Here is a 24,349-nt window from a genome sequence, read left to right on the forward strand (position 1 = left end):
TAGTCATCAGCATTTTGTACTTTCCCACTATGTCCCCTTTCTTAGAAAATCCTCCAGTCACTACCAGTGAAAATATTAGCACATAGGCCACTCCCTTGTGCCAAGAATAAGGTATTTTGCCAGCAGTACTACCTGGGGTAGGATCCTCATTGCCAGCCAGATGTTGAGCAATCCAGACCACAAATTCCACCTTACTGGCTATTTTATTACCTCTGCCAATACCACTGTCCCTGGTAGCTCAGCTGGTAAAGAACCCACCTGCAGGAGACCTCCGTTGGATTCATGAGTCAGGAAGATTCCACAGAGAAGAGATAGGCTACCCACTCTAGTATTCTTGGGCTTCCCTGATGGCTCAGTTGGTAAAGAATCTGCCTGCAATGCAGGAGACCTGGGTTTAATCCCTGGGTTAGGAGATCCCCTGAAGGAGGCAAGGCAACCCACTCCAGTATTCTTTCCTGGAGAATCCCATGGACAGAGGATCCTGGCAGGCTACAAACCATGCAATCACAAAGAGTTGGATACGACTGAGTGACTAAGCACAGCACAGTACTTGAAGGAGATGAAGGAGTACCACGGTGTCAACTGAGTTCTCCAGGAAACAGATCCTGACACAGAGCTAAGGTACAGAAGTTTTATTGGCATCCAATACCCATGAAAGGCAAAAAGGAAAAACAGAACTGAGCAAGAGGTTATGACAAAATGGCTATCAGCCAGTGAGAAGCTCTGATGTAAACTTGCCTATTAGAGCAGTCCCACATTGGGTGGAAGCACCTGCTCTTCAGAGCACAGTCTGGATTAGTCATCGACTATGGCCACCCTAAGAAGCATGGGATCTTGATTCAAAGGCTAAGGTAGAAATGAGAGAGTTAATAGCCAGAGGCTATCTACTCCCTATACTAGTCCAAAGGTGCATATCATTGTGTCACAGTTTTACTTCCAAGACCTTGTCAAAAACTTTTAATTTTGGACACTCTAGGACATTGACCTGAAGCCTATGAGTAACAACATTACTAAAATAACCTCTGTTGAAGGTCAAATCCTTAGCTAAAATAAAAATGTAATTCTTGACCAATCTGGTCCTCTATTACAGATAGTGAACAAGTAAGTATGACAGGTCTTTTACTTTAGTCAAGTGTGGTGATTGTTCCTTAGAAATTTGCTCTCACGAAAGTGTTTGCAAATTGATTTTCTTATAGTTGTTCTTGATGCTTCTTTTGCAGCAAGTCTTATCTGAGTTAATCTATTACCTTCTATATCACTCTGACCATAACTCAGATAAAACATAACACATTTTCATTCTGTCACTCCATTATTTTTGCAGTAAGTCAATATAATCTGAGGTGAAGCATGCCTTGCTCAGCATTTATTGATCTGTTGGTTCACCCATTGTTTACATCAAAACACCACTTGTCAGCTCTGGACCTGTTACAGTTATCTTCTCATAGGGGAAATGACAGCTTCAAAGCCCAAATATGAGTCAATTTCCAAGGTGAGTTACTCTCAAGATGCTGGTACAGAATGTGTACCCCACTTCCTCCCTCTAGGCATGAATGATGGATAACTTTCATTTTCTAGCTCAAAAAGAGAGAAGCATATATCTATACTAACACAATACCACTTTTTCCAATACAAGAAAAGGTTATTGTCATTTGTATCACAGTGTATGAGCACACAGTAGATATTTAACAAATAATAATAACAATAGCTCAAACAACTGAATATGTCTGGTCATTAGCAGGAATTAATTTTGGTGAGGTGGGATGAAGGATGATAAGGCTGGGTGGAGTAAACTTTCTGACACTCACAGAAATTAAATCAGTCTGTCAAACTTCTCACTAGGCAGAAAACAAAATATGCTAAGCTTGATTTCTCAGATACCTAAGCTTGTTCCTCTTTATTTTAGAAATATTCTGCAACCCCATTAACTCCCTAAAACCATGGAAATATTAGAACTTTATTAACATTTTTACTAGCTAACTTACTACACTAATATTTTCTAACTTTTTATTTTAAATCTACTCTTATTTCTAAAAAGTAGTTTAATCACTAACTCAATCAGTCACTCTATGGACCCAAGCATACATTTTACACATTCCTAACCATAAAGACTTTTGCTTCCAAAATCCCCTTTAATAAAAATGTCCTTAGCCTTTCCCCTTGCAGGTTAAAGTTATATTAAGCCATTCCTGGGCTCAGCTAAAAACCTCCTTTCTTCATGAGTTCTCATGTATAAGGACTGCCTACCTATATCTCTGTTATCTCCTATAACTTTTATTTTTTTCACAAGTTTTCATACTTGAAAGAGAATGAAATACTTTTCATGTCACTTCCATGCACTGAATCTCTTTTATAACACACATTGCAGCCTATCAGACTAACAGAGTTTGTATGATCTTTGGTAAGTCCCTCTGACTCTCTGAGCCTTGATTTAGAAATACTAAAGCCATTGCCAGTCTACAATTTTGCCATTTTATAAGTTGGCTTAAATTCTTACCCTGGTATTATGTTCTAAGCAATTTTTATTATCCTCTCCTCATCCACCAAAGTAGTCAACTTAGTACACATAGGAGCATAATAAGTACATGCTGAATCAATGATGAATTCATTAATTTAAGGCTTCACTGACTTAGAAAGTGTACTTTGGGTAGAGAAATGTAGTTGTAATCTCCACTGATTGTGTATGCTATTGAAAACATTAGCCATTATTCCACTTAGATTTAAAAGTGACTTACCGAGTTTTTCTAGACAATAGGATCACAGATATACACGCACAAACCTGAATGACAGATTTGTGTTGAATAATCACTTTGATAGGCAATAATTTTTTAATAAGTTGATCATTTATATTTCTTATTTTTAATATTATTTTCAGTCAAATTGTTGGAAAGGCAACTTATAATAATTATGCTCACTTTGATAGGCAATAATTTTATAATAAATTGATCACATATTTTTTCTTTTTAATATTCTTTTCAGTCAAATTGTTGTAAAGGCAACTTATAATGTTCAAAACCATGAAAAAAGCTAAAGAAGCTTAAAATACACACACATGTATATGTGTGCTAAGTCACTTCAGTCATGTCCAACTCTTTACAGCCCTATGGACTGCAGCCAGCCAGGCTCCTCTGTCTGTGGGATTCTCCAGGCACGAATACTGGAAGGAGTTGTCATGCCCTCCTCCAGGGATCTTCCCAACCCAGGGATCGAACCCGCATCTCTTAAGTCTACTGCATAGGCAGGTAAGTGCTTTACCACTAGTGCCACCTGGGAAGCTATATGTATATAGGTTATTGAAAATGACTGAAAAGGGGAAAAGTAATAGCATAAATCTATCTAAATTTTTAAATTGTTCCAGAGATATTGCCACTGTTTCAAGTTTGTTCAGAAAAATAGAAGTGAAATTAGGTTAATGATAAGGACTTTAAGTGTGATTAAAATCCAGCAGCATATGGTGTTTACTCTTATTCTATGAGGATAGAGATGAGATAATTTTGATTACCTCTTACTCACCCCACTGGTGAAAAAGCTATCTCTCATCACTGGACATGTGATATTGAGAGGAATTTGAGTCACATATACATATATCTCAGGGAAAGAGGCCACTACACATCATGCAACACAACACAGCAGTTGCATTCAGGAGCAGTGAACCAACACTGGATGTGGGTGGAAAGTCTGTAGTAACAAGACAGTGAGGTGCCCCCTGCTCCTGCTGTAGGATGTGACTGGCTTGTTGCACAATTTTATGGGCTTGTAGGGAAGTGTAATCCATTAGGCTGAAGACAAGCTAGAGCAAAGCTAGTCCAGTTGACAGGGGAACTAGCTGGGTGGGGGGATTTTCCTGCCAGGGTAAAGTGTATTTGACAAAAGCAGAAGAACTCACAACCCCTGTGAGGATCCAAGATGTTATGCAGCCCTTGAAGTTTTAGGCCATACATTACTTGAGACCAAGATCAGTTTATATAAAACGAGAGGGGATTGTTAGACATTTATAATTTTTTAAAAAGTTTTATCATGAACTAGTCTTAAACTGAAAAAGTAGGGAAAACCACTAGACCATTCAGGTATGACCTAAATCAAATCCCTGATGATTATACAGTGGAAGTGAGAAATAGATTTAAGGGATTAGATCTGAGAGATAGAGTGCCTGATGAACTATGGACTGAGGTTCGTGACACTGTACAGGAGACAGGAATCAAAACCATCCTCAAGGAAAAAAAATGCAAAAAAGCAAAATGGCTGTCTGGGGAGGCCTTACAAATATCTGTGAAAAGAAGAGAAGCCAAAAGTAAAGGAGAAAAGGAAAGATATAAGCATCTGAATGCAGAGTTCTAAAGAATAGCAAGAAGAGATAAGAAAGCTTTCCTCAGCGATCAATGCAAAGAAATAGAGGAAAACAACAGAATGGGAAAGACTAGAGATCTCTTCAAGAAAATTAGAGATAACAAGGGAATATTTCATGCAAAGATGGGCTCAATAAAGGACAGAAATGGTATGGACCTAATAGAAGCAGAAGATATTAAGAAGAGGTGGCAAGAATACACAGGAGAACTATATAAAAAAGATCTTCACAACCAAGATAATCACAAAGGTATGATCACTCACCTAGAGCTAGACATCCTGGATGTGAAGTCAAGTGGGCCTTAGAAAGCATCACTATGAACAAAGCTAGTGGAGGTGATGGAATTCCAGTTGAGCTATTTCAAATCCTGAAAGATGATGCTGTGAAAGTGCTGCACTCAATATGCCAGCAAATTTGGAAAACTCAGCAGTGGCCACAGGACTGGAAAAGGTCAGTTTTCATTCCAATCCCAAAGAAAGGCAATGCCAAAGAATGCTCAAACTACCGCACACTTGCATTCATCTCAAATGCTAGTAAAGTAATGCTCAAAATTCTCCAAGCCAGGCTTCAGCAATACATGAACCGTGAACTCCCAGATGTTCAAGCTGGTTTTAGAAAGGCAGAGGAACCAGAGATCAAATTGCCAACATCTGCTGGATCATAGAAAAAGCAAGAGAGTTCCAGAAAAACATCTATTTCTGCTTTATTGACTATGCCAAAGCCTTTGACTATGTGGATCACAATAATCTGTGGAAAATTCTTCAAGACATGGGAATACCAGACCACCCAACCTGCCTCTTTAGAAACCTATATGCAAGTCAGGAAGCAACAGTTAGAACTGGACATGGAACAACAGACTGGTTCCAAATAGGAAAAGGAGTACATCAAGGCTGTATACTGTCATCCTGCTTATTTAACTTATATGCAGATTACATCATGAGAAATGCTGGGCTGGAAGAAGCACAAGCTGGAATCAAGATTGCCAGGAGAAATATCAATAACCTCAGATATGCAGATGACACCACCCTTATGGCAGAAAGTGAAGAGGAACTAAAAAGCCTCTTGATGAAAGTGAAAGAAGAGAGTGAAAAGGTTGGCTCAAAGCTCAACATTCAGAAAATGAAGATCATGGCATCCGGTCCCATCACTTCATGGGAAATAGATGGGGAAACAGTGGAAACAGTGTCAGACTTTATTTTGGGGGGTTCTAAAATCACTGCAGATGGTGACTGCAGCCATGAAATTAAAAGATACTTACTCCTTGGAAGGAAAGTTATGACCAACCTAGACAGCAAATTGCAAAGCAGAGACATTACTTTGCCAACAAATGTCCATCTAGTCAAGGCTATGGTTTTTCCAGTGTTCATGTATGGATGTGAGAGTTGGACTGTGAAGAAAGCTGAGCACCGAAGAATTGATGCTTTTGAACTGTGGTGTTGGAGAAGACTCTTGAGAGTCCCTTGGACTGCAAGAAGATCCAACCAGTCCATTCTAAAGGAGATCAGTCCTGGCATTTCTTTGGAAGGAATGATGCTAAAGCTGAAACTCCAGTACTTTGGCCACCTGATGTGAAGAGTTGACTCATTGGAAAAGACTCTGATGCTGGGAGGGATTGGGGGCAGGAGAAGAAGGGGACGACAGAGGATGAGATGGCTGGATGGCATCACCGACTCAATGGACGTGAGTTTGAGTGAACTCCAGGAGTTGGTGATGGACAGGGAGGCCTGGAGTGCTGAGATTCATGGGGTTGCAAAGAGTCAGACATGACTGAGCAACTGAACTGAACTGAACTGAGTCCTCTATTAAGTACCTTATGTACATATTCACCAGAGAAGGCAATGGCACCCGCACTCCAGTACTCCTGCCTGGAAAATCCCATGGACAAAAAAAAAAAAAAAAATCCCATGGACAGAGAAGCCTGGTTGGCTGCAGTCCATGGGGTCACTAAGAGTCGGCCTGACTGAGCAGCTTCACTTTCACTTTTTACTTTCATGCATTGGAGAAGGAAATGGCAACCCACTCCAGTGTTCTTGCCTGAAGAATCCCAGGGATGGGAGAGCCTGGTGGGCTGCCGTCTACGGGGTAGCACAGAATCGGACATGATAGAAGCGACTTAGCAGCAGCAGTACATGTTCACTCATGTACATGCAACAAGGGATACTATCTGAATGGGTGTGACACCTGAGAGTGATTGAATGTTTGACATCAATGGATGTATAATGCTGTAATTTTATTAATTTATGGAGTAATGGAGTCTGAAAGATTATTTATACTGAAAAATAATTTAGCTCAATGTGTAAGTCACAAAAGAAAAAATAGGATAAGAGGAGTAAAAAGCAAAAAAAAAAGGGTGGGGGAAACAAAGATGATAAGAGGTAGAAAAGAAGAAGAAGGAATAGGAAAGATCACTTATTTATCCTTCCTGCTACTTCACCCTCAAGTGTGAATACAGAGATCTCACTTGAGTTTCTCAAGACAGAAATCCCCAAAAATATAACTTCAGTTTAAATTAACAAGATCAAATTACAATTTATACAGTGAAAATACAAGTATTAAGAACCCACATTATTTGGTGTGAATATATCCACCAAATGGTCAGAACCACAGAATAGCTTTTACCCTGACTTTCCACAGTAAGTACTTCAGAGACTATGAACATCAAGCTTTCCCCCAGGAATTACATTTGCCATTCAATAAGCCCTGTGGAAAATGTTTCAGACATACTGGCTATGTCCCTGTCAACATTAGACAAGTCCAGGTACAAATCCTAACCATTACCATGCATCTTATAAAACATTCCTATATTCTTTGAGGAAATAAATAATTTAATGCTCATCCATTTTTATAGTGATGTGCGCAATACTACTTATTCCCTAGGAAATAAATTATAGCCACACTTTCCCCCAAAAGCTTGCAATGTCTTATGCATCTGTCCTCAAAGCAAAGAGTGCTGTAAGCTGTTAAGGAGATTCTGGAAATGCTTTTGGATGGAAAGATCAGGAGGTTCTGATGCTTAGAGGTACAGAGCAGGGCAGGACACGCATAAATGAATATCATTAGTAAAGCTTTGCTTAAAGAATCAATCACTCTGACTCACAAGAATGACAAATCTCCAAAACCACCTAGATTTTGACCTGGGATATCCTAAAGGAAAATAATTTTATAAATTCAAGTAGAATGCAATTACCCTATAAATCTGAATGAAGCAGATGGAAACCAAATGGAATTTTTTTAAGCAAATTTAGTTTTTCAGACTAAGGGTTTACATGAGAATGTATGAAATCCTTCTATTCTAAAATGGAGCTATAAAATTGAGCTGAAGATTGGTTCCAAAATATGAATATTTTTAAAAGACAGTTACCTTTGTTTAGAATTGCAAATTCTCCCAGCCCTGGATATGCACCCCATCTGCTTCTTCTCCCTGTTGAAGTACAGGTCTTGCAGATTCTAAGATACCCCCTGTCTCTCTCCTTCCCCTTCTCAATGCTCCAGCCATTCTCTCTCTCTTGTATCTTTTAGCCTTATTCCTCTCTACTGACTCATCTATTTCAATGTTTTAATATGCTTTAATTCCATCTGTATCTTTAAAAAACAAAACCTTGAATTCATATCCCTCACCCTGAGTATCCACACTGTCCTTGCATCACAGTATAAAGATTCTTCACAGTTTAAATTATCTTCCAAATACTCATTTCTCATTCCCTCTTCACCTAATTTCACACTGGCATCTGCTCCTACCATATTTTTTATAATACTATGGAATATTACCAAATACATATATGGCTAAATTGAAGGTCCTCTTTTCTGCTTGAAACATCTGGTTTATCATTTGAAATAGACTAGATTTTTCCTTTGGTAACAGAAGACTTAAACAACAACAACAGTGATTACAATGGCTGAATTTTCATTTAGTTACATGACCATCACAGATCAGCTATGGCTATGCTCCACTTTCAGCTCAGTCGTAATGGACTTTTTCTGACACTATGGACTGCAGCACACCAGGTCTCCCTGTCCATCACCAACTCCTGGACTTTACTCACACTTATGTCCACTGAGTCAGTGATGCCATCCAATCATCTCAGCCTCTGAGATTAAACAAGACATTTCTAAATAACCAACAGGTTACTGAAGAAATCAAAAAAGATTACAAAAAATTTCTGGAAACAAATGACAATGAAAACACGACAACTCAAAACCTATGGGATTCAGCAAAAGCAGTTCTAAGAGGGAAGTTTATAGCAATACAATCCTACCTCAAGAAACAAGTAAAACATCAAATAGACAACCTAATTTTATACCTAAAACAACTGGAAAAAGAAGAACAGCAACAACAACAACAACAACAAAAAATTAGCAGACAGAAAGAAATCATAAAGATCAGAGCAGAAATAAAAAGAAATTAAAAAAACAATAGCAAAGATTAATAAAACTAAAAGCTTTAGGTTCTTTGAGAAGATAAAGAAAATTGATAAACCTTTATCCAGACTCATCAAGAAAAAAAGACAGAAGAATCAAATCAACAAAATTAAAGTGAAAAAGGAGAGGTTACAACAGACAACGCAGTAATACAAAGGATTATAAGAGACTGTTATGAACAACTAGATGGCAATAAATGGGTAACCTAGAAGAAATGGACAGATTCTTAGAAAAGTTCAATATTCCAAGAATGAACCAGGAAGAAATAGAAATTATGAACAACACAATTGCAAGCACTGAAATTGCAGCTGTGATCAAAAATCTCTCAGAAAACAAAAGCCCAGGACCAGATGGCTTTACAGGAAAATTCTATCAAATATTTAGCGAAGAGCTAATGCCTATCCTTCTAAAACTCTTTCAAAAAATTGCAGAGGAAGGAACACTTCTAAACTCATTCCACAAGGTCATCAGCACCCTAATATCAAAACTAGACAAAGACAACACAAAAAAAGAAAACTACAGGCCAATATCACTGATGAACATAGAAGCAAAAATCCTCAACAAAATTTTAGCAAACAGAAGTCAACAACACATTAAAAAGCTCATACACAGTGATCAAGTTGGGTTTATTCCAGGAATGCAAGAATTCTTCAATATATGCAAATCAATCAATGTGATACAGCATATTAATGAATTGAAAGATAAAAACCATATAATAATCTCAATAGATGCAGAAAAAGCCTTGACAAAATTCAGCACACATTTATGATTAAAACTTTTCAAAAAATGGGCATAGCAGGAACCTACCTCAACATAATAAATGCCATAGATGATAAGCCTACAGCAAACATTATTATCAATGGTAAATAACTGAAACTATCCCCCCTAAGATCAGAAACAAGACAAGGGTCTCCACTATTATTCAACATAGTTTTGAAAGTCCTAGCTATAGCAATCATGTAAGAAAAAGAAATAAAGGGAATCCAGATCAGAAAAGAAGAAATAAAGCTCTCACTCTTTGCAGATGAGACGATACTCTACATAGAAAACCCTAAAGATACTATCAGAAAATTACTAGAGCTAATCAGTGAATTTAGCAAAGTCACAGGATACAAAATCAATACACAGAAATCACTTGCATTTCTATATACTAACAATGAAAAATCAGAAAGAAAAATTAAAGAATCAATCCCATTCACCATTGCAACAAAAATAATTAAATATACAGGAATAAACTTACCTCAGGAGACAAAAGAACTGTACACAGAAAATTATAAGACACTGACGAAAGAAATCAAAGATGACATAAACAGATGGAGAGATACTCCATGTTCCTAGGTAGGAAGAATCAATATTGTGAAAATGACTATATTACCAAATGCAATCTACAGATTCAATGCAATCCATATCAAATTACCAATGGTATTTTTCACAGAACTAGAACAAAAAATTTCACAATTCATATGGAAACACAAAAGACCCCGAATAGCAAAAGCAGTCTTAAGAAAGAAGAATGGAGCTGGAGGAATCAATCTTCCTGAATTTAGATTATAATACAAAGCTACAGTCATCAAGACAGTATGGTACTGGCACAAAAACAGAAATATAGACCAATGAAACAATATAGAAAGGTCAGAAATAAACCCACGCACCTATGGGTACCTTATTTTTGACAAAGGAGGCAAGAACATACAATAGGGCAAAGTCAGCCTCTTCAATAAATGGTGCTGGTGAAACTAGACAGCGACATGTAAAAGAATGAAATCAGAACACTTCCTAACACCATACACAAAGATAAACTCAAAATGGATTAAAGACCTAAATGTATGACCAGAAACTATAAAACTCTTAGAGGAAAACATAGGCAGAACACTCAATGACATAAATCAAAGCAAGATCCTCTATGACCCACCTCCCAATGTAATGGAAATAAAAATAAAAGTAAACATGTGGGACTTGATTAAACTTAAAAGCTTTTGCAAAGCAAAGGAAACTATAAGCAAGGTGAAAAGACAACCCTCAGAATGGGAGAAAATAATAGCAAATGAAACAGCTCACAATGGATTCGGAGAAGGCAATGGCACCCAACTCCAGTACTCTTGCCTGGAAAATCCCATGGATGGAGAGGCCTGGTGGGCTGCAGTCCATTTTCCAAAATATAGAAGCAGCTCATACAACTCAATACCAGAAAAACAAACAACCCAATCAAAAAGTGGAAAAAAAGACCTAAACAGACATTTCTCCAAAGAAGACATACAGATGGCTAACAAACACATGAAAATATACTCAACTTTGCGCATTACTAGAGAAATGTAAATCAAAATCACAATGAGATATCACCTCACACTGGTCAGAATGGCCATCCTCAAAAAGTCTACAAACAATAAATGCTTAAGAGGGTGTGGAGAAAAGGGTGTTGGTGGGAATGTAAATTGATACAGCAACTATGGAAGACAGTATGCAGATTCCTAAAAAAACTAGGAATAAAACCACCATATGACCCAGCAATTTCATTCCTAGGAATATACCCTGAGGAAACCAAAACTAGAAAAGACATATGTATCCCATTGTTAACTGCAGCACTATTTACAATAGCTAGAAGATGGAAGCAACCTAGATGTCCTAGATGACTGGATAAAGAAATTGTGGTACATATACACAATGGAATATTTCTCAGCCATAAAAAGGAATGCATCTGAGTCAGTTCTAATGAGGTGGATGAAGCTAAGAGCCTATTATACACAGTGAAGTAAGTCAGAAAGAGAAAAATAAATATTGTATCAGATCAGATCAGTCCCTCAGTCGTGTCCGACTCTTTGCAACCCCATGGATCGCAGTACGCCAGGCCTCCCTGTCCATCACCAACTTCCGGAGATCACTCAGACTCACGTCCATCGAGTCAGTGATGCCATCCAGCCATCTCATCCTCTGTCGTCCCCTTCTCCTCCTGCCCCCAATCCCTCCCAGCATCAGAGTCTTTTCCAATGAATCAACTCTTCGCATGAGGTGGCCAAAGTACTGGAGTTTCAGCTTTAGCATCATTCCTTCCAAAGAAATCCCAGGGCTGATTTCCTTCAGAATGGACTGGTTGGATCTCCTTGCAGTCCAAGGGACTCTCAAGAGTCTTCTCCAACACCACAGTTCAAAAGCATCAATTCTTCAGCGCTCAGCCTTCTTCACAGTCCAGCTCTCACATCCATACATGACCACAGGAAAAACCATAGCCTTAACTAGACGAATCTTTGTTGGCAAAGTAAGGTCTCTGCTTTTGAATATGCTATCTAGGTTGGTCATAACTTTCCTTCCAAGGAGTAAGCGTCTTTTAATTTCATGGCTAATGCATATATACAGAATATAGAAAAATGGTACTGAAGAATTTATTTGCAGGGAAGAAATGGAGAAACAGACATAGAGAATAGAATTATGGACATAGGAAGAGGGGATGAGAGGGTGATATGCATGGAAAGAGTAACATGGAAACATATTACCATATGTAAAATAGATAGCCAATGGGAATTTGCTCTATGTCTCAGGAAACTCAAAACAGGGGCTCTATATCAACCTAGAGGGGTAGGATGGGGAGGGAGATGGAAGGGAAGTTCAAAAGGGAGGGGATATATGTATTTCTATGGCTGATTCATGTTGAGGTTTGATAGAAAACAACAAAATTCTGTAAAGCAATTATCCTTCAATTAATAAATAAATAACTTAAAAAAATATTCCCTAATTTTCCTTGTGCTTTTTTCCAACTTGTGGGTTTTTATAAATATGTAAAGAAATTTTCTTCTCATTATTAAAGAATTTTAATTTTACATTCTTTGTGCTCAAAAACATACTATGTATATATGTATGTCATATATAAGTGTATTAATATTCCTATTATGCATAGTATATGATTTTAGCGAATGTTCCATATGCACCTTAAAAAGTGTATTCTGTCAAAGGTGCAGAATTCATAATTGTCAATTTAGTAGAGTTTTGATAGTATGGTTCAAATACTCTATCTCCTTAGTAATTTTCTGTCTTCCTGTTCTATTGATTACTCATAGAACAGTACTGAAATATCCAATTATAATTGAAAATTTGTCTATTTCTTATTTCACACATTTAGTTTTTGATTCATATATTTCAAAATTTTGCTATAAGCTGCATGTACTTTTAAGATTCTTTTTTTTTAATTTTATTTTATTTTTAAACTTTACATAATTGTATTAGTTTTGCCAAATATCAAAATGAATCCATCACAGGTATACATGTGCTCCCCATCCTGAACCCTCCTCCCTCCTCCCTCCCCATACCATCCCTCTGGGTCGTCCCAGTGCACTAGCCCCATGTACTTTTAAGATTCTTAAAATCTTCCTGTCTTCCTGATAAATTGACATTTTCACAGCTATAAGATTAGAAATACTTTTGTGCTTAAAGTCTATTTAATCTATTATTAATATACATTTCAGTTTTCTTATGATGGTTTGCACAATATAACTTTTCCATTATTTACTTTGAATTATCTGTGTAGCTGATATAGAGTGCATTTTTTTGGTAAAAAGATAGGGTGTTTTTGGACTTCCCAGGTGCTACTAGTGGTAAAGAACCTGCCTGCCAATGCAAGAGACATAAGAGACTCAGGTTTGATCCCTGGGTTGGGAAGATTCCCTGGAGGAGGGCATGGCAACCCTCTCCAGTATCCTTGTCTGGAGAATCCCATGAACAGAGGAGCCTGGCAGGCTACAGTCCATGGGGTCACAAAGAGTCAGACATGACTGAAGCAACTTACCACAGCACACCTTATAGGTTTTTAATCCAATTTAATCATCTCTGATTTATGTTTAATACAATTTTCAATATAGTTGAGTTTAAGTCCACCATCTTCCTGTGTTTTCTGTTTATGCTATCTGTTCTTTATTCCCTTTTTGTCATTCCCTGCCTTCACTGTATTAATTGAGGTTTCTTTATATATTTTATCTTCACTGCTGTATTATTATTTATACCATTTTATTTTATATGTTTAATGGTTGCTCCAGGGTGTACATATGCATCATAAACTTATCACAATCTACTTTCAAATAATACTGTATCATTTTGAATAACATAAAAACTCAGTATACTCTCATTGCTCCCTCTCGTAGTCCTTTGTGCCACTGGATTGTAAAATTTTACTTCTGTAACTTATTTTACCTCTTTCTCCTTCTGTACTTATACCTCTCTATCAAGATTCATTTCTTTAATTGAAGATAATTCAAAAAAATTGAAAGATATCCCATTCTCTTGGATTGGAAGAATTAATAGTGTTAAATGGCCATACTACCCAAAGTAATCTACAGATTTAATGTGATCCCTGTCAAACTACTCATAGTGTTTTTCACAGAACTAGAACAAATAATCCTAAGACTTATATGGAATTACAAAAGACCCAAAATTTCCAAAGCAACCCTGAGGGGAAAGAACAAAGCAGGAGGCATAACCCTCCCAGATTTCAGACTATACTACAAAGCTACCATAATTGAGATAGCACAATATTGGTACAAAAAATAGACATATGGACCAATGGAAGGGAATAGAGAGCCAGAAATAAACCCTCACACCTATGGTCACTTAATCTCTGATGAAGGAGGCAAGAAAATACAATGGGGAAAAGACAGTCTCTTCAGCAGGGGGTGTTGGGAATGTTGGACAGCCACATGTAAATCAATGAAGTTAGAACACACCTTCATATTACATGCAAAAATAAATTCAAAATGGCTTAAAGACTTGAATATAAGACATGAAGCCATAATTTTCCTAGAAGGGAACACAGGCAAAACATTCTCTGAAAAAAAATTGTACCAATGTTTTCTTGGGTCAGTCTGCCTTAACAAAATTTTAAAAATGGGACCTAATTAAACTCAAAAGCTTTTGCATGACAAAGGAAACTATAAACAAAACAAAAAGGCAACCTATAGAATGGGCTACAATATCTGCAAACAATGTGACTGACAAGGTATTAATTTCTAAAATGTACAAACAGTTCAAACAGCTCAATATAAAAAAAAAAAAGGGCAGAAGACCTAAAGAGACATTTTTCCAAAGAACATATACATATGGTCGATAGGCACATGAAAAGATGCTCAACATCACTAATTATAAGAGAAATGCAAATCAAAACAATGAAGCACCACCTCACACTTGTCAGAATGGCCCTCATTAAACAGTCTACAAATAACAATCCTGGAGATGGTGTGGAGAAAAGGGAACCCTCCTACACTGTTGATGGAAATATAAATTGGTGCAGCCACTAAATAAAACAGTATAAAAATTCCTCAAAAACTAAAAAAAAATACTATGATCCAGAAATCCCACTCCTATGCCTATATCCAGATGAAATAATAACTGGAAAAAATACACACACCCCTATGTTCACAGCAGCACTATTTACAATAGCCAAGACATGAAAACAACCTAAATATTCATTGACAAATGGAGGCATTGAGAAAATATATATACATGGACATACATACACACACACATATGCACACATGCACATACACATATACACAAAATGGAATACTACTCAATAATAAAAAGAATGAAATAATGTCATTTGCAGCAACATGAATGGACCTAGAGATTATCATACTAAATGAAGTCAGAAAGTGAAAGACAAATATCATATGACATCACTTACATGTAGACTCTAGAATGTCACAAACGAACTTACCTACAAAACGAACAGACTCACAGACATATATACATATATATATGTATATGTGTATGCACATGCACACACACATATATATACATATATATATACATATATATATATCAGATCCGATCAGTCACTCAGTCGTGTCCGACTCTTTGAGACCCCATGAATCGCAGCACACCAGGCCTCCCTGTCCATCACCAACTCCTGGAGTTCACTCAGACTCGCGTCCATTGAGTCAATGATGCCATCCAGCCATCTCATCCTCTGTCGTCCCCTACTCCTCCTGCCCCCAATCCCTCCCAGCATCAGGGTCTTTTCCAATGAGTCAACTCTTCTCATGAGGTGGCCAAAGTACTGGAGTTTCAGCTTTAGCATCATTCCTTCCAAAGAAATCCCAGGGCTGATCTCCTTCAGAATGGACTGATTGGATCTCCTTGCAGTCCAAGGGACTCTCAAGAGTCTTCTCCAACACCACAGTTCAAAATCATCAATTCTTCGGTGCTCATCCTTCTTCACAGTCAAACTCTCACATCCATACATGACCACTGGAAAAAACATAGCCTTGACTAGATGAACCTTTGTTGGCAAAGTAATGTCTCTGCTTTTGAATATGCTATCTAGGTTGGTCATAACTTTCCTTCCAAGGAGTAAGTGTCTTTTAATTTCATGGCTGCACTCACCATCTGTAGTGATTTTGGAGCCCAGAAAAATAAAGTCTGACACTGTTTCCACTGTTTCCCCATCTATTTCCCATGAAGTGGTTGGACCGGATGCCATGATCTTCGTTTTCTGAATGTTGAGCTTTAAGCCAACTTTTTAACTCTCCACTTTCACTTTCATCAAGAGGCTTTTGAGTTCCTCTTCACTTTCTTCCATAAGGGTGGTGTCATCTACATATCTGAGGTTATTGATATTTCTTCCAGCAATCTTGATTCCAGTTTGTGTTTCCTCTAGTCCAGCGTTTCTCATGATGTACTCTGCATATAAGTTAAATAAGCAAGGTGACAATATACAACCTTGATGAACTCCTTTTCCTATTTGGAATTATATATATATATATAATATATATATAATATATAATAATTATATATATATATATATATATATATATATATATATAACTGAATCACTTTGCTGTATACCATAAACTAACACAACATTGTAAATCAACTATAGGCTTCCCTGGTGGCTCAGACATTAAAGAATCTGGCTACAGTGCAGGAGACCCAGGTTGGGCTATAAACCCAGTTCATGGGCTTATAAAGAGTCAGACAAGATTGAGTGACTAACAGTTTCAACTATGTGTGTGTGTGTGTGTTAGTGGCTCAGTTGTGTCTCAAAGAGAGACCCCATGGGCTGTAGTCTGCCAGGCTCCTCTATCCATGGAATTCTCCAGGCAAGAATACTGGAGTGGGAGGGAATTTTTTAAAAAGCTGCTGGTTAATAAAACCACTCAGTAAGCCACCTGGGACTCCCTGGTGGTTCACTTGGTAAAGAATCTTCCTGAAAAGCAGGGGACCTGGGTTTGACCTCTGGGTCAGGAAGATCCTCTAGAGAAGCAAATGGCAGCCCACTCCAGTATTCTTGCCTGGAGAATTCCACGAACAGAGGAGTCTGATGGGTTACAGTGCACGGGATCACAAAGAGTCAGACACGACTGAGCAACTAACACTTTCACTTTCTTTATCATCTGACCCACCAGGGAAGCCAACACTTTCAACTGTACTCCAATAAAACACATTTTTAAAATAAAAAAATAAATACAAGACGATCTTTCTAAAAAAGATTCATTCCTCTTTACCAATATCTTTTTCAAACAATAATTGCTCAGTAACATTCCCTAGGAATAACTACCTTAGAGATTCACCTCCAAAGCTTACTATAGGAAACTCAGAGTTCCTGGGATAAAATAATATACTCAAAAAAACACTATAATCTTTAAAAGGAACTGCACATGAGGCCTTCATGTTTCCATGAGTATTTCCACAAGTAACATATGCAGTCCTTAGTAGAAACATAATAAAGCATCTATCGAAGTTCAAAACATTAAAGTGCTTAAAATATGAATGGGCATGAATGCAATTCAGGCCAAGCTAGTATTTATTTTTGTGCATTCTGTAAAATAGAATTTGATAAGCAAAGAATACTATAAATATGGCAAATACTTAGCATACTTAACTGTGAAAGGCAGCAAACAACTTTTAAAGCACCAAAGTTTCCGTAACTTTATATTAAAAGAATTAATACAGGTAAAATCTGTTTGGAAAGCAAAAATGGACACATATGAATGCTCTGTTCCATCCTCCCCTTCTCAGTCAGCGGTTATTCATTATAACCCAAAGTTGCAAAGCTATATTTCTTCTGAAATATACTATAATTCAGATTTTACACCCAGTTGTTGTGACCTTCCTTTCAGTTACTGTGAGTTAGTGAGGTTTTAAACTATTCCTTATCACATAAATATTGTAAACAGTATTTGGACCTACAACTATCCCTCCACACTAGAGAACTGGGTGCCTGAGGGATCTAGAAAGGGAAGAGGTAGTTTCACTACATCATCTTTGCACTGCTTGAATTTTTTCCATGAATATAAATGACTTTTCCATTAAAAAAAAAAAAAACTGCTGGTTAATAAAACCATTAAGTAATCTAATTTCATAATTTTATTGTGCATAGTCCATTACGGATTACAAACTGCAGTAAGCATGCACACCTAGCTTTTATTAGCATTATATCTGAAAAGGTATTTGTTGTACATAACTGACAAACATTTATTACACTTTATGACTATAAATGCAAAGCATTCATATACTAAATACAAATAGTGATTAATAAAAGCATTTTTTCTTGACAGTGTTAAATACCTTATAAAATATCAAAACTTCATTGATTTCCATTAAAATTAAAATCCATTTAATGAACTCATGGTTAAGACCACTACACAATTGTTTCAATGGGTCTTTGGAAGTCAGATAAGGATGCATGAATTCTTTCAAATGCCATATGTCCCATATATTTTCTGCAGAATGTTAAAAATGGCAAACAGTGGTGTAATGAAGTGTAACCTCCCATTATTTCAGCATGGTTCATCATTATATCACTGAAGCAAGGACACTGCCTTATAAAATCTACTAGCTTCCTCCAATTTACATTTAGAGTTACAGAAAATTAAATAAGAGATGTAATTAGGTTGTTCTTGTGAAAAAAAATCTAAGAAGCACTGTCTTCTCAAGGCCTCCCTTTGCAAACATTAACGCTTTATCCTTCAAATATGCTGTCCCTGTCAACACTGGATTGGGAGATGGGAGTATCTGACAAATTGGCACTAAAGTAGACATTTCAGAAATGAGATCAGCTCTGAGAACCTGGCAAACTATAGAGAAATTTCCATTTTCTTCTTACCTATTTCTTTCCATTTAAATTTGGAGACTATTCTAGAATACCAATTCTTATAAAACCGCTAAGGAGAAAATTATTCATATCCTATACAGGTTCTTGTCATGCCTGAAGAGTAGGTCTGTCTTCAATAAGGATTTCTGTAATTGGAAGAGAGTTGTGTGTCAGTTGATTATTGATATATAGGTTTAAAGCAATTCCTATCAAAATCCCCACAAGGCTTTCTATAGGTATAGACAAGGTTATTCCAAAAATTATACAGAAAAGCAAAGAAACTAAAATAATTTTGAAGAAGAAGAAAGTGGGAAGAATCAGGTTATCCCATTTTGAGACTTTTAGCTACAGTCTAGCTTGTGGTAGAGGGATAGACATGTAGATCATTACAATAAATGAAGACATGATTGATAAACAGGGTCAGAAATTGGAGCAACAGCTCAGAGGCCAGACCCCACAGAGGTACAAGGCACATGGAGGCTGGCACAGGGGCAGCAGCTGGGGTGGAGGGTGGCAGGACCAGCCTGAGGAGGAGGGCTGGTTGGTACACCCCTTTGGAGCCTTGACAGACAACACTTGCCTCACACCAAGACCTCAGTCCCCAAGGTTTACAAAATCTTCCTCAAATATTGTTTCTGACTCACACTTTGAAGAGCATGAAAGTTTCACAGGAAGAGTTTGTCTGGGGCCACAGCCACAGAGAGAAAAAGAGCCAAGCCAAGATGGTGACTACAAATTGAGAATCCTCAGCTGTGGGCAGATTCCATACTGAGGGTGGGAAAATCTGGCTCGCATTTAGGTTTACAGGTGCATGTCTGAGTGTATTTTGGGGGTAGATGAAGTGAATTACTTAAGTGGTGATTATATTTTCTGTTAAAATTATTCATAAACTGAAAAATGTATCCTCTAGATATTTTGTTTAAGCTTAAACTCTCAGATATTCAAAACAAGTTAGTTGTCAAGAAGTGAAATACTGTTAGTGAAATTCAATTTATACCAGTTGGAATGAAAAATTGCAAACAAGAGTCCCCAAGCTATACAATGCATATGTCTCTCTGTATCTTACACCTTAAGTGATAAAGAAAGTCTAAGTTTCTCAAGGTAACCAGCTCTCCGCTTCCCTACCAGAAGGGTGTGATGTATCAGTTCCCTATCAGTTGTATTTAGAACAACTGACTTGGATTCAGCAGCATCAACAGGTGCAACTCTCTCTAAGTATGTCCATTGGTAGACTCTTTTTTTTTTTTTAATAAATCAACCTAAAATTTAGAACAGTTGCTCTGGAAACAGATAACAGTTTTTTTACAATGAAGAACTATCTAACTCTGAATATACTATACATGGCAATTAGAAGTTGTCATGGTAAGAAAAATACACAGCCCACTTTCTGCAACCAACACAGAAACAGTAAGGGAAATGTAAGAACAAAGGTGGGGTTTGTTTTTATTATAAAATAAAAAATCTTAACAAAAGAAGGGAATATTTCACAGTCAGAGAACAGACACCAAGATACAAAATTACAACTGTTTGGACTCCAGACCTATCTCATCTCCTCCAGAGCAGAGATGGGGAGGAGACAGCTAAAACAAACAAGCAATTTTATAAATCAAAGACTTAGAAACCCTACAAATATGATAAAAATATAAACTTCTGCTTTGCTTTTATAAAAAATAAAATTTTAATATATCAAAAGGCCCGCTTTAGTGACATGCTAGCTTCACCAGAAAATAACTCCATTACTCCCTTGTCAGTAACATGCTCAAGTTGACCAGTCAACTCATATTTCCAAATCCCTGTGTGTACAAGTACGTGTGTGTCTTTTAAACCAAAGCTCTGGGGCTCAGGTGATGGCTGCTGTTATCATGGGCTTCCACCTGTTAACCAACAAATGTCAGCCTCCCCAAAAGGGTGAGCAGGGCACAGAGAAGCCCTGAAGGGGTAGTGAGGGAATAAGTCCCAAACAGCCAACCTTTCCAGCATGGCCTCCCCCACCCACACCCCCACTCAGAAGGAGATCCTTATTTCTAATCAGACTACTCAGCTCAAATTTGGACTGCCTGTAACCAGAATGGCTTTTTCTGCCTAAAGAGAAAACACACATTTATCTGCACACCCATCCATATATATATTTTTTGTTGTTGTTTTTACATCTAAATATAAAATACTACTCTGCTTTGTGTTATAAATGGAGGACCACACAATAAGAACTTTCCTTCTCCCTTAATTCTCAGCTTTAATAGAAAATCGGCTACAACCTTTTAAGTAATGGAACTTCCCAATCAGTAGATTCCTTAGGCATCTCTTAAGGTTGTTTGTTTCTCAGACAACTTAAGTTGCTCTATATTGGCTCTAAAATTCAAAGAAAACTCCTAGCCTCAAGTTTGAAGGCATACCACAATAGACACATCACCAACTTACATTTTAGTTATAGATTCCTATTCATTCTATCACACCACATCCCTCATCTTTGATCTTTGGGACAGGATTCATCTTCTACAGGCTTTACACAATCTCTAACCATTCTGCTATTTAACAATACTTAAAACCTGTCACTATAGATACATAGATATCAAAGTAGGTTTTACTACTACTATTACAGATACTGCTGCTGCTGCTAAGTCGCTTCAGTCGTGTCTGACCTGTGCAACCCCATAGATGGCAGCCCTCGGCCATAAAAAGATGAAATTTTACCATCTGCAACTATATAATTGCACGTTGAAAGTATCAAGCTAAGTGAAATAAGTCAGATGGAGAAAGAAAAACACTGTATGACTTCACTCATGTGTGGAATATAAAAAACAAGCAAACAAAACAAACAAAATAAATGGAGAAACCAAACAAAAAGAAACACAGACACAGAGAACAGAGTAGTGGTTATCAGAGGGGAAGCGGGAGTTGGGAGAAATGGGGTGAATTCTATGATGATGAACAGAAACTTAACTTTTGGAGCATGCACACTGTAGTGTATACAGAAGTCAAAACATAAAGCTGTACACATGGGGGAAAAAACCCTTTCAGAGCTGCCCACTAATTTTAGAATAAAGGACAAATCTTGATTATGATCTTCGATACCATAAATTGTATCTGGCTTCCAATTCCTTCTTTAGTCTCAACTCCCCACTAGTTTCTTCCTTGCTCTAGACATGCCAACTAGATGGGATTTCTTTCCATTTCTTGAGTATACCACTGGTTTCTATTGTCTCTAGATTTCCCATCTGCTCTGAGCTCTGTCTGAAAAGTTTTCCCTCTCCTTTTGAACTTAATCTTCATTTCCTCAGAAAGGCCTTTCCTGATGCCTTTATGGTCAGATGGCCAACTTGAGAAATAATACAAATAGCAATAGCAATAGCAGTGATAGCAGCCACAACCACAATAATACCACATAACATTTATTGGATATTCCTGTGCAGCAGACTCTGTTCTCAACATTCTGTACATACTTATCAATTCATCTTTAAAATAGCCTAAAGAAATAGATACCATTATTGTCCCATTTTACAGATAAGGACTCTGGAGTTGATGTAAAATTCAATAGAGGGCTCATGGCTAGGAATTGAAGAGCTGAGCTTCAAATCACAGCAGCCTGATCCAGGTCCCATGCTCTTAACCAATGGCACACCATTGATATCTCATCTTTCTAAGAAAATATAGCAATTATTTTTATTTCAGTGAGATGGAAATTCCAGGATATTAAGAGATAAAGATTCCTCAGGTTTCTTAAGTCCTTACTCCTGTTAAACAATATCAAATCCAATACTATTTTTGTTGTTTACAGCCTCCTATCTGAAAGTGAGAGTCTTTAATTATCCAGTTTCACATGTTCCCACAGTAGGTGTGATTCACTGGTTCTAAGGGTGTGTCACAGAAGGGTTCCCCATCCTGAAAAGTACAAGTTACAACACTTCTAAAAAGGGTCAAGGGGGTACTGTGACCACATTATTACTTTCCTTGGAGCAGAAATTATGAGCCAAAGTTGAAATCTAATTTAAAAAGTTCATGGTCCTATTTGAGATTCAGAAGAACAAGTTTCTTTCAAGTCATACATATCATAAAAAGCAAGAAAGCAGGATTTTATACAGGCTTTAACTGGGTCATTTGCAGAGACATGGATGGACCTAAAGACTGTTATACAGAGTGAGGTAAGTGAGAAAGAGAAAAATAAATATTGTGTATTAATGCATATATGTAGAATCTGAAAAAAAATCTGGTATAGATGATCTTACTTACAAAGCAGAAGCAGAGACACAGATGTAGAAAAATAGCTACCAAGAGGGAAAGAGAGTGGAGGTGGGAAAAACTGGGAGGTTGGCATCAACATATATACACTACTATGCATAAAAGGAGAAGGAGAAGAGGGTGAGATGGTTGGATGGCATCACTGATTCAATGGACATGAAATTGGGCACTCTAGGAGATGGTGAGGGACAGGGAAGCCTGGCAAGCTGCAGTCCATGGGGTCGTAAAGAGTAGGATATGACTTGGCCACTGAACAACAACAAATGCATAAAACAGATAATTAATAAGAACCAACTGTATAGCACAGGAAACTCTACTCAATGTGATGATCTAAATGAAAAGGAAATCCAAAAACACGGGGACATATGTATACATCCCTGTATATACATATAACTGATTTATTGTGCTATACAATAGAAACTAACACAATAAAGCAACTATACTCCAATAATTTTTTTAAATACAAATTTTATACAAATTGGCTTTAAGCAGAGTACAGAAGAGTGCAGATGCTACTTTTCAGTGTAAATTACCATAAGTTGTAGCAATATGCATAATATTATAAAGTTATGATAGTTGTATATTAGTCAATTTAACCTCTTAAGAAGGAAAAATATTACTACAGCTTTGCCTATTGTTTCAGATCCATTCAGGGAATTTTCCTAAGAATGCACCCTTCTCCCCTACACTTCGTGAGGGTGTTTCCCCATCCTCTCTTGTTTCACCATCCTCTCTTGTTTCACCCAGCATTTCCCTTTTTCTTCAATACTCTTTACTCTTGTCTTTCTTTCTTTTCTTCCTCATAGACCCATGAAAGCACAGACCATTTCAGTCTGGTTTACACTTTGTGTGCTGGCCCTGAAAGTGTGTTGACTGATGATCATCTACATTGTGATTCAGTTCAGTTCAGTCGCTCAGTCGTGTCCGACTCTTTGCCGTCACATGGACTGCAACACGCCAGGCTACCCTGTCCATCACCAATTCCCAGAATTTACTCAAACTCATGTCCATTGAGTCAGTGATGCCATCCAAACATCTCATCCTCTGTCGTAATAAATAAATTACTAGTAATAAATAAATTAATTAAAATAATAAATTAATTACCAGTAATAAATAACTTCAATTTATTCTTTCAACAAACAACCTCTAACATGTAGAAGGACATAATAATTGACAAGACATAGATCTTGTCAAGAATTTTACAATCTAATGAAGAAAGTAAGTGAGGTCACAGGTCATTTCAGTAGTTGTATGCTTCAAAATGTATAAGCATAGGATGC

This window comes from Bos indicus, chromosome 6, assembly GCF_029378745.1.
Source record: "Bos indicus isolate NIAB-ARS_2022 breed Sahiwal x Tharparkar chromosome 6, NIAB-ARS_B.indTharparkar_mat_pri_1.0, whole genome shotgun sequence".
Classification (NCBI taxonomy): domain Eukaryota; kingdom Metazoa; phylum Chordata; class Mammalia; order Artiodactyla; family Bovidae; genus Bos; species Bos indicus.